Below are 11,349 nucleotides of genomic sequence, written 5' to 3' on the forward strand. Positions count from 1 at the left end.
TATATATAAAGAGTACGCATAATTCAGCGCTCAGAAGATGTGTCTCAAATGGTTCAGCATGCAACATCAGAACATGGTCTGGCAAGACATCAGAAGATGGTCGAAGCAGAATCAGAACATGGGTCTATGGAAGCATCAGAAGAACATGAGATCAGAAGCACTGAAGATCAGAAGATGGTATCACGCTCAGAAGCACTTCAAGGTCAGAAGATCAGAAGATGCTGTGCACCAAGCTGTTTGACTCTGATGATATTCAAACGTCGTATTCACAAACATCAGATCAGAAGGAAGTACACGTGGCAGACTACGCTGACTGACAAAAGGAACGTTAAAGCTACTAAAGGCTACGTCAGTAGACACAGCGTGAACAAGGCTCGAGGTAGTTGACAAAAGCGTATAACATTAAATGCAAAGCTGTACGGAACACGCAAAGCATTAAATGCATTCAACGGTCATCTTCTCAACGCCTATAAATATGAAGTTCTGATGAGAAGCAAGGTTAACGATTCTGCACCAAAACAACTCATATCAAACTTGCTGAAACGCTGTTCAAATCTAAACTCAGAATCTTCACCTTCATCAAAGCTCACTACATTGCTGTTGTAATATCTTAGTGAGATTAAGCTTAAATTGTAAGAGAAATATCACAGTTGTGATTATCGCTTTTAAGAAGCATTTGTAAACTCTTGAATAGATTACATTAAGTTGTAAGGAACTAGAGTGATCAGTTGATCAGTATACTCTAGGAAGTCTTAGCAGTTAGCTGAGCAGGAAGTCTTAGCAGTTAGCTGAGCAGGAAGTCTTGGCAGTTGGCTGAGCAGAAAGTCTTAGGAGTGAACTAAGCCTAGAGTGATCGTGTTGATCAGTAGACTCTAGAAAAGTCTTAGGAGTGAACTAAGCAGTTGTTCCTGGAGTGATCAGGTTGTGATCAGAAGACTCTGGAAGACTTAGTTGCGGCTAAGTGGAAAACCATTGTAATCCGTGCGATTAGTGGATTAAATCCTCAGTTGAGGTAAATCATCTCTGCGGGGGTGGACTGGAGTAGCTTCGTTAACAGCGAACCAGGATAAAAATAATTGTGCATTTTATTTTTATCGCTCAAGATTTTAAGTCACACTTATTCAATCCCCCCCCCCCTTTCTAAGTGTTTTTCTATCCTTCAATAAGACCTTTCTTCTTATGAAACTTCTTCTTGGGATTTTCCTTCTGAAGTTTTGGACATTCATTCTTGAAGTGTCCAGGCTCATTGCATTCATAGCACATGACCTTCTTCTTGTCAAATCTTCTGTCATCAGAAGATTCTCCACGTTCAAATTTCTTTGAACTTCTGACGCCTCTGAACTTCCTTTGCTTGTTCTTCCAGAGTTGATTTAGCCTTCTGGAGATCAAGGACAGTTCATCTTCTTCTTCAGATTCTGATTCTTCAGAATCTTCTTCTCTAGCCTGAAAAGCGTTAGTGCATTTCTTGATATTAGATTTTAATGCAATAGACTTACCTTTCTTTTGAGGCTCATTTGCGTCCAGCTCTATTTCATGGCTTCTCAAGGCACTGATAAGCTCTTCCAGAGAAACTTCATTCAGATTCTTTGCAATCTTGAATGCAGTCACCATAGGACCCCATCTTCTGGGTAAGCTTCTGATGATCTTCTTTACGTGATCAGCCTTGGTGTATCCCTTGTCAAGAACTCTCAATCCAGCAGTAAGAGTTTAAAATCTTGAAAACATCTTTTCAATGTCTTCATCATCCTCCATCTTGAAGGCTTCATACTTCTGGATTAAAGCGAGAGCTTTAGTCTCCTTGACTTGAGCATTTCCTTCATGAGTCATTTTCAAGGACTCATATATGTCATAGGCCGTTTCCCTGTTAGATATCTTCTCATACTCAGCATGAGAGATAGCATTCAGCAAAACAGTTCTGCATTTATGATGATTCCTGAAAAGCTTCTTCTGATCATCACTCATTTCTTGCCTTGTCAGCTTTACGCCACTGGCATTTACTGGATGTTTGTAACCATCCATCAGAAGATCCCATAGATCACCATCTAGACCAAGAAAGTAACTTTCCAGTTTATCTTTCCAGTATTCAAAGTTTTCACCATCAAATACAGGCGGTCTAGCATAACCATTGTTACCGTTGTGTTGCTCAGCAGAGCCAGATGTAGATGCAGGTGTAGACTTTGCAGTTTCATCAGCCATCTTTTACTGAAGCGTTTTTCTCTTCCTGAATCTTTTCTAAACACGGTTAAGTGCTTGCACCTTAGAACCGGCGCTCTGATGCCAATTGAAGGATAGAAAAACACTTAGAAAGGGGGGGTTTGAATAAGTGTAGCTTTAAAAACTTGACAGATAAAAATAAATTGCACAGTTATTTTTATCCTGGTTCGTTGTTAACTAAACTACTCCAGTCCACCCCCGCAGAGATGATTTACCTCAACTGAGGATTTAATCCACTAATCGCACGGATTACAATGGTTCTCCACTTAGTCAGCAACTAAGTCTTCCAGAGTCTTCTGATCACACACTGATCACTCCAGGAACAACTGCTTAGATACCCTCTAAGACTTTCTAGAGTATTCTGATCCACACGATCACTCTAGTTACAACCTGCTTAGATAACCTCTAAGACTTCCTAGAGTATTCTGATCCACACGATCACTCTAGTTCCTTACAACTTAATGTAATCAATTCTAAGAGTATTACAATTGCTTCTTAAAAGCTATAATCACAAACTGTGATATTTCTCTTAACGTTTAAGCTTAATCTCACTAATATATTACAACAGCAATGTAGTGAGCTTTGATGAAGATGAAGATTCTGAGCTTTGAGTAGAACAGAGTTTCAGCAAGTTAATATGAGTTGTTTTTTGTTCAGAATCGTTAACCTTGCTTCTCATCAGAACTTCATATTTATAGGCGTTGGAGAAGATGACCGTTGAGTGCATTTAATGCTTTGCGTGTTCCGTACAGCATCGCATTTAATGTTATACGCTTTTGTCAACTACCTCGAGCCTTGTTCACGCTGTGTCTACTGACGTTGCCTATGATAGCTTTTAACGTTCCTTTTGTCAGTCAGCGTAGCTTGCCACTTGTACTTCCTTCTGATCTGATGTTTGTGAATACAACGTTTGAATATCATCAGAGTCAAACAGCTTGGTGCAAAGCATCTTCTGATCTTCTGACCTTGAAGTGCTTCTGAGCGTGATACCATCAGAACTTCAGTGCTTCTGATCTCATGTTCTTCTGATGCTTCCATAGACCCATGTTCTGATTCTGCTTCGACCATCTTCTGATGTCTTGCCAGACCATGTTCTGATGTTGCATGCTGAACCCTTTGAGACAAAGCTTCTGAGCGCTGAATTATGCATACTCTTTATATATTTCCTGAAAAGGAAATTGCATTGGATTAGAGTACCATATTATCTTAAGCAAAATTCATATTATTGTTATCATCAAAACTAAGATAATTGATCAGAACAAATCTTGTTCTAACATAATCTAACCCACTTGCAGCCATTTCGACTAACTCACGTTCAGGAATTTGTGTAAAACATCTAGCTTTCAGTAACCTAAAACGGTTTAGATAGTCATCGACTAGTTCTGTACCCTTTCGTCTAACTCCAGCTAATTCTTTCAAGCTGATTTTCGACTGTCCCATATAAAATTGTTCATGAAACAATCGTTCTAATTGGTTCCATGAGAACAAAGATTGGGGAGATAAGGTCGTGAACCAAGTAAATGCATTTTTCGTTAAAGAACTTGGAAAATACTTCATCTTTAGATTTTCATTGTTTGCTATTTCTCCAGCCTCTGTCTGGAACCTAACAATATGTTCGACCGTCGACTCGCCAGTCTCACCAGCAAATTTGGTGAATTTTGGGACTTTCCACCCCCTAGGCAATTCTGTTTGCCTTACATATTCTGACAACGGGGAAACGAAATTTGGTCTATGCAAACCTACATTTATTCCATTCTGAACTAAAATTTGTTCGACTACATTAGAGATATTATTGTGTCCAATATTGACATCTTGCTGGATGTTCCTAAGAACCTGGTCAGCATCTTGATGCCTTTGTACTATTCTAGGGATCTCTTGCTCAATTTGATCTCCTTGTCCTATAGGTTCGACCCCTCTCACATTTGACCCTTGAGTAGTCGAAAGGTTTGGTTGTGGGGGCGCTCCAAAGAAATCTGCAATTCTGGCCATTTGTCCCGCCAATATTTCATAACTTTCATTCGTGTTATTTATCATGGGAGTAAAAACAGTTCCCATTTGTTGAGTAAGGGCATTCACCATTTCATGATTACTTTCGTCCATTTGTTGTCGAATTGACAACATTGACGTAGTACTTAAAGATGGCAAAACCTGGTGATTATATCCTATGCCTATAGGTCGACCCCCTGGATTTGATGTGCTTGTAGCCATCATGCTGTCAGAATATAATGAAGGATTTGTGTGCAAACCTTGCATCATAGACGTGGGCATTCCAAACTGAGGGTTAAAACCTGATGGAGGCATCATTCCATGAAACGGCGGTCGTAATGGATTCAACGGTGACCGTACATTCGTTGGTGATGATACCATTATTGCTGTCGTCGATCCACCAGTATTTATTGTTCCCACTGGGGATGAATCTGCGGCATTTTGTGGTGTTGCTCCGGTTAGAACACCTCCTTGATTTCCAGAAAGATCAGAATTATTTGTATTAACTTCAGCCATGTTAGTTAATTTCCGACCACTTCTTAATATCATACATAACTATTATACTAACAAATATAAAACAAACAGCAATTGACGAGTCCCACTGGGCGTGCCAATTTGTTTACCCAGAAAAATGGTAAACAAGCGCTAGTTTCCTTTTTAAAGGTTACTTTTGCGGAATCAACTAGAATACTCCAGGACTAATTGCTTTATTTTGTTATATTATGTGTATCTGGTTTGTATTGAATGCAACAGTAACTTTAAAATAAAAGTAAACACTGAAATTAAAGGCTTTAAAGTAAATCAAAGCAATAAAAAAGCAGTAAATGTGCACTGAAAGATGAGATATAACGTAAAAAGATTGCATTAATTAAACTGGTACGCATACGTACATTCCAAAGTTGCACTCGTTACTCATTTTTGCACAGAGATTTGAGTTTACTTGTGTTTATGTAGAAAATGCGGACCCCTAACTATTCCTATGGAACTTGCTTAAATAGTAAAAATAAAATAACTACTACTAACGGTCGACTGGTTATCAGTCAACACGTGTCTTCGACATGCAAGATCTTCAATTGTGAGACCTCCACGCGTCCTGTAAGAACTGCCAGAAAACTGCTTGAAACTGCCTCTTAACTTCTAATACCTCTCGACTTCCACTTCAGTTTCTGCAGCAAAATTCTTAAGTCTTCGCATACTTCTGATCGAACGCTGAAGCCTCTGATCATCTTTCTAGTCGAACAGTTTCGACTACTAAGCATTACTTAGTCGAACCACTTCGACCCAAATGACAATGTAATTATTTAATTGAGGCCCAATTACCAATTTAGGGCCTTTTTATCAAATTGAGGCCCAATTACTAATTTTGAGCTCCAGTTGCCCATTTACTGATAAGTCGAAATCCTAGGGTAACACATTGTCAATATATTTTAATTAAATTCTAGTTCATAAACAAAATCAACATAAATAAGAAAGAGATAATAGAGAACTTAAAGAGAAACACATGAAAATTAATAAAAGGAACCAAAGCACTAAAAAGACAACCTATGTTTGATTCTACCATAAACAAATTGATTGTGTAAAGTTAATTGTGTAAAGTTAATTTAATTAAACGTGAGTTGAAGTTAAATTGATTTATATTTGTATAAATTTATATGAAATGAGTTAAATAGTAAATTTTAATATAAAAATCATTTTTAAACTAAAAAATTACACATTTCACTTTAAAAATATTAATTTTAAAATTAGAATAAATCTATTTTATAATAATCAAATTTCTTAAAATCATTCAAAAATTAAATTTTTATTTTGAATTTAATTGGAATCCACTAGTTATATAAAATATTATTATAAGAATAGTAACCATCAGATTTTAAATTATATTTGATTAATATTTTAAATAGAGTTAAAAGGTAGTGCACTGACAGTGTAAAATAGTTTTACACTGTCATCCAATAGAAAGTTATCAATTATTTTTTAAATAAAATAGTAGTTTAATTGAATACATGGTGGTGATTGGTTGACAGTGTAAAAATATTTTACACTGTCAGTGCATCACCCCTTTTCTCTTTTAAATATATCTAAAATAATTATGATGGATTAATTATATAAAATATTTTATTGACCGTACATAATAATTGTTTTTTCTTTTTGGGTTGAGACAAGGGCAAAAGATGAATGATTTCATAAATTACTATTGGTAGCTTTTATCCACCCTAATTTTCTACCGTGATTTTTTTATTAAATTTCAAAAATAGGCGAAAATTCATTCCGACTTAAATTCCAAATTAATACGAAATAAATAAAATTAAAAAAGAAAAAGAAAAAGTTAGGGAAATTTTTGTCTTCTAAAACATGAGTAAGAGACTACTGATGTTGTTTCTCACAAGTTTTCGCATTCCTCTACCGTCTACTTTCAATAGCTTCGGTTTCTCGTCGTCCCAACTTTGTCACCATCCTCTTGAAGCTGCCATTGAAAACAATGAACGCATCTATAATCGGTTACTTTTCTACCCTCCTTCGTTATTAGGGCACAGCTTTTAAATTTCGTCAACCCGCATTTAATTATTACCCTAATGTTCATGTCAAATTTTAGTTTATATTGTTGTTATTCAAAGTTCTGACATTTAATTATGCTGTCCCATATTGAAGATCCGTTGCAGGGAGATTTCCCTGAAGTGATAGAGGAGTATCTGGAACTCGAACATGGGATTATGAAATGTATTGCTTTCAACCGTCGCGGTACCCTTCTTGCTGGTAAACAACACTTATTTACCCTCTTTTTTTAGGTTCAAGTAATGTTGGTTTTTAAGAAATTCTGCATTTTTGTTACTGAATTACTTTTCTCTAGTTGATTGGAAAAGAAATAGGCTAAGTTAGTAGTATGTGGTAGTTATGCAAAATTTAAAGGGTTTTCATATCAGATTTCTGGTAATCAGTTACTAATAACACTGGTTCTAACATTGATGATTGGAGTCTGTGTTTACATTCTAGCAACTTGATTTGGTTTGGAAGGTAATGCTTAGTGTATATTGCTTTCCTTTCCTGTTCTAGCATCTTTTAGTTTCTGTCTACCATATAATATAAGTCAGTATTTGATCACAAAACCATCGTTCATATTCTCTGGATCCCATATAAGTCAATATTTGCTCACAAAATCACCGGGATCCTAACTGGAACTTTCAAACTAGCCAGACCCTGAAGCAACATGTCTAGATTGATTTTGACTTTCTAATAGCAGATTGCAGAAAATATCCTCTCATCAACAATCAGATGTAAGAAATAGCGAATAGTGTAGGAGGCAAATAGCAGAAGCTGCAAGGCAGTTGAAATAAATAATCATATATAAAATATAGCATGTTGCACATAAATAAAAGCTTACATAAACAGAGGAAAATATTCTGGAAAAAAAACTGAGGAATAGAATAAAGAAAATAATAGGTAAAAAAGCATTTTATTTGCATTTGAGAAATTGTTCCAGGTATTATGGTTAACTCCAACTTTAGTATTTTCTAAATATCTCAAGACCCTTTAGCTTGTAAATATCCAAGTGGTTATAGTGCATAAAACTCTTTTCCATGTTCTCACTCTCTTGTTTCATCCTCTAGTTTATGGCGGCACAGCCTTAATACTGAGAGTTCATACTTCAAATGTCCATTCTTCTTATCCTTTAGTGAGGGTAAATGTGTCGGGACTTTAACTGCGTGCTGCTAGCGGTAACATTTATATTTTTTTTATTATGAACCTACTTCATTCAACTACCTAGAACTTTTGAGTCTGGTTATGTGCGCTGCATGTTATCTATTTGGAAATGAAAAATTCAGTACTTTTTAAGAATTTACTATTAAATACTTTCTGAGTATATGTTATTTACACAACTATTTTCCTTTCCTTGTGGGATTAGATTTCAAGAGGTATTACTAGTGTATTTCTTTCTGGTTTATATTGCAGTTCCTTTTTTTTTAAGCATATAGGATTATATTTGCATTTGAATGTGTGGATTGGATAAAATTATATCAAGTGTTGAACTTTTATTAATTATTCATTGGAGATATTACACGTTATCAACTTCTCACTCTTGATACTTTATTTGATCAATTGAATCAGCTGGCTGCAATGATGGAAGTTGTGTTATCTGGGATTTTTTAACCAGGGGTGTTGCTAAAGAGCTTCGAGACAGCGAATGTTCTTCTCCCATTACCAGTATTTGTTGGTCAAAGTGTGGTAATCGGATTCTCGTATCTGCTGCTGACAAATCGTTATCCCTGTGGGATGTTTTGAGTGGTAAGAGGATAAGAAGAATAGTTTTGCAGCAAACCCCTTTACAAGCCCGTCTTCATCCAGGCTCCTCCAAACTCTGCTTGGCTTGTCCTCTCTCATGTACTCCGATGATTATTGACTTAAACACCGAAGATACAACTTTTCTTAAAGTTTCTGTCTCTGAGAAATCAAGTGGACCAAACCCTGCCGCCCGCAATAAGAGTTCCGATGGAAGTACCTCCTTCACACCTACTGCCGCGTGTTTTAGTAAGTATGGGAACTTGGTTTATGTGGGAAACTCTAAAGGGGAAATTCTTGTAATTGACAGTAAAGACGGTGAGGTGCGTGGCATGGTTCCCATCTCTGGTGGTTCTGTAGTGAAGAGCATTGTATTCAGCAGGAACGGACAGTATCTTCTAACGAACTCAAATGATAGAGTAATAAGGATCTATGAAAATCTTCTTCCTCCGAAAGATGAAGTTAGAGCACTAGATGAACTGAATAAGAACCTCAGTGATCTAAATGGTGTTGAGAAGTTGAAGGCCATAGGATCAAGATGTTTAACTTTATTTCGTGAGTTTCAAGACGCAATAACAAAGGTGCACTGGAAAGCACCCTGTTTCAGTGGTGATGGTGAGTGGGTTGTTGGTGGTTCTGCTAGCAAAGGAGAACATAAGATTTACATTTGGGATAGAGCCGGACATCTTGTGAAAATCCTCGAAGGGCCTAAGGAAGCCCTTATTGATTTAGCATGGCATCCTGTACGTCCTATTGTTGTATCTGTTTCTTTGAATGGCATAGTTTTTATCTGGGCTAAAGATTACACCGAGAACTGGAGTGCTTTTGCTCCTGATTTCAAAGAGCTCGAGGAAAATGAGGAGTACGTGGAGCGGGAAGATGAATTTGATTTGAATCCCGAGACTGAGAAGGTATGTGAGATTCTTATGGTCATGCAAGTCTTATTATTCTTTCCTTTTCAATTTTATGATCTTAAAGTTCATATCCTTGCAGCCAAAAGGATCTGATGTCAATGAAAACGAGGAAGTTGACATTATGACAGTGGAGAAGGATCCTAATTTCAGCGACTCTGATATGTCCCAAGAAGAGTTATGTTTCCTGCCAGTATCTCCCATACCCGATGTTTCATGAACAGCAAGATAAGTTCTTAGAAAGCTCTTCAAAGGTGGTGGACAGCAATAACTCTGGATCACCATTTTCAGAAGAGGCTGTTACAAATGAGCATATGATGAATCATGCTTCAAGTCCAGTAGAAGGTAATGAATGTCGTCACGCTATGCAAAATATGCTCTGTGAGGCCTTTTTATGGGCTTGAGTTTTCATCCCCATATTCTCGAATTCTCGAATTTGCATCTCTCAAATACATTGATTCTATTATTTAAAAAACATTACTGTAGTGTTTGCATTTGTGACATTTTTCGTTCAACATTATTTACAGATGATGCTATGGGAACACGGATTAAAAGAAAGCGGAAACCATCAGAGAAGGTGTTGGAGTTGCAGGCAGAAAAAGTCAAGAAACCTTTGAAATCTAGCAAATCATCGAGAACCAAAACAAAATCTTTGGTTGATGAGAATGCTGATAATGATTTTTATTATGACGAGCTTTCTGATGAATAGCAGCAGATTCTAATTCCTTTTATTTAAAAATCTATCTTCTTTTTTAGTTTTGACAATTCTTGCCTTTGCATTATGTTGCATATCCCTGCCACACTATGTAATTTGGTTCTGTGGTGGTGAGAATTGATTTTGGGTAAAAGTTAGTTGAACGGACATTGATTTAAGTTTAGATTAAAAAAAAAGAAGTAAAAAAAAGTGATTCTTTTCCATTTACTTATTATCCAATTGTTCTTATATCACTTCTAGCACAACCAATAATACGAAAGATTAAAGAAACTCTAGGGACGATTTGTCTAATTTGTTTGAAGTTTTAACAAATTATTCCGAAGTACTTTTTATTTCTTAGAATATAATTTATTTATGAAATTTTAAAAATTTATTTCGATGGAAATGTAAGGTGGGATAAAAATTTATTCTCATGTCAAAAGGTGGGAATTTCCCAATTTACATTTCCATGAAAATAACTAACTATAACTGCCCATTTATATATTACTTTAATATTTTTGTATTTATTTTAAAAATTATAAAAAAATGAAATTTCAAAATATTCTTAGAAACCTAAATAGCTTGCCAATAATCATTATAAATTGGGTCTAATTGAATGACCTAACACTTGATTTCATGGCCTTGCCAAATCGATAGGAGTCGGTTTTTAAAATATTTTTCAATCCGTCTCTTTGCTAAAATCTGTAAAATTATAATATTACAAAATTTTAAACAAAGAAAATACATTTGAAATATCTTTATGATAAATTTGACTTGAATCAATTGTTCATTTAATCATCTATTTTTGTACCTTACCTCTATCATCTATATAACCATCTTTATCATTCTCTCCACATCATATACATACACACTAATTGATGATTCAACTATAATAAGAAAAATCTATATTTTGATAAATTTAGAAAACCTTGAGTGTTCTTTCTTTCAACATTCTTTTTTAAGTCAAGTCTATAAAAAAACTTCATAGTGTGTTAATTAAGTTAGTTATGTTTAAGAGTTGTGTGCGTTTGTATAGGATAGCTAGTCATTTTCAAACTTGAACCAAGTAACTCTATTGTTGTGGTACTCATATCTAAAAATTGTGTGTTAGTGGTAGATACAAGGTACATTTAAGATTATAATGTTTTTTTAAGCTTTTAGTATGTATCCGATTGAAGATTTAATATTGTGATTATGTTGTTTGGAGAGTGACTTCCAACAAGGAAAATATTATTTTCTTATCCATGCGGAACGAATTTTGGAATTTCT

At 35.5% G+C, this 11,349-nt stretch overlaps 1 pseudogene; it reads left to right on the forward strand.

The window, feature by feature from the left end:
- The first annotated feature begins 6,542 nt into the window (after positions 1-6,542).
- LOC131627197 (protein RBL-like) lies at positions 6,543-10,515 on the forward strand (annotated as a pseudogene).
- Positions 10,516-11,349: the final 834 nt, after the last annotated feature.

This window comes from Vicia villosa, unplaced genomic scaffold (assembly GCF_029867415.1).
Source record: "Vicia villosa cultivar HV-30 ecotype Madison, WI unplaced genomic scaffold, Vvil1.0 ctg.000351F_1_1, whole genome shotgun sequence".
In the NCBI taxonomy this organism is placed as follows: domain Eukaryota; kingdom Viridiplantae; phylum Streptophyta; class Magnoliopsida; order Fabales; family Fabaceae; genus Vicia; species Vicia villosa.